Raw genomic sequence first — 996 nt, 5'->3', positions numbered from 1 at the left:
TTTTTTTCTCATAAATGTTAGAAGTGGCCTATGCTTTGTGCTTCCTGCTGAACAAACCATCCTTGATTATGATAAGAGTCATGACTTTAATCTAATCCGTAATAACATAACATTCACTTAATTATTTTTTTTGTTTATTTATTTCAACCTAATATCTGACTTAGATGAGATGGGTATTTATTTCAACGGGGCAACAACGTGACTAATGTTTCTCGATGGACCAGTGGGGTAAGGCACTTCCCTTTGAACCAAAGGATTGTGGGTTCAAATCTCAACATGGCATATTGCGATTGTGGTTGATCAGTGTGATCTGCAGTACTGAATACGTGTGCTGTTGTTCATGACGCCACAGAGAACGATACTGGTGCTCACCGACAGGACCTAACGAGTTATTGGGATCCCTGTGCGATGGTTCCATACAAATGATTATTTATTTATTTTTTTCCTAAATAATCTCTCTCTCACACACAATTGTTCAGAAATAAAAGTTGATATTTGACTTTCATTACTACTGCAACTGTTGAAACGAATGTGTTGTTAGTTGATTGTGAACAGATGTGGATGTGTGTTGGATACTTATCTACTGTACGCATTTGTTGAATCATATGTCTGATATGTGGTAAATACAGTTGAAGTCTGAAGTTTACGTCCACTTAGGTTGGAGTCATTAAAACTAGTTTACGTCCACTTAGGTTGGAGTCATTAAAACTAGTTTACATACACTTAGGTTGGAGTCACTAAAACTAGTTTACATCCATTTAGGTTGGAGTCACTAAAACTAGTTTACATACACTTAGGTTGGAGTCATTAAAACTAGTTTACATCCACTCAGGTTGGAGTCATTAAAACTAGTTTACAGACACTTAGGTTGGAGTCATTAAAACTAGTTTACATACACTTAGGTTGGAGTCATTAAAACTAGTTTTTCAACCACTCCACACATTTCTTGTTAACAAACTATAGTTTTGGCAAGTCGGTTAGGACATCCACTTTGTG

The 996-nt window shown here is 36.1% G+C and overlaps 1 non-coding gene across 1 annotated transcript; it reads left to right on the top strand.

Annotated features, from left to right (window-relative positions):
* Positions 1–292: 292 nt before the first annotated feature.
* Positions 293–423, top strand: LOC139408174 (small Cajal body-specific RNA 14). Its single transcript, XR_011634228.1, has one exon. It is a non-coding gene; the product is annotated as a small Cajal body-specific RNA 14 (non-coding RNA).
* Positions 424–996: the final 573 nt, after the last annotated feature.

The sequence above is a fragment of the Oncorhynchus clarkii genome, chromosome 4, assembly GCF_045791955.1.
Source record: "Oncorhynchus clarkii lewisi isolate Uvic-CL-2024 chromosome 4, UVic_Ocla_1.0, whole genome shotgun sequence".
In the NCBI taxonomy this organism is placed as follows: Eukaryota; Metazoa; Chordata; class Actinopteri; order Salmoniformes; family Salmonidae; genus Oncorhynchus; species Oncorhynchus clarkii.
Note: the sequence above shows the minus strand (reverse complement) of the source record. Positions and strands in the feature narration are given on the sequence as shown.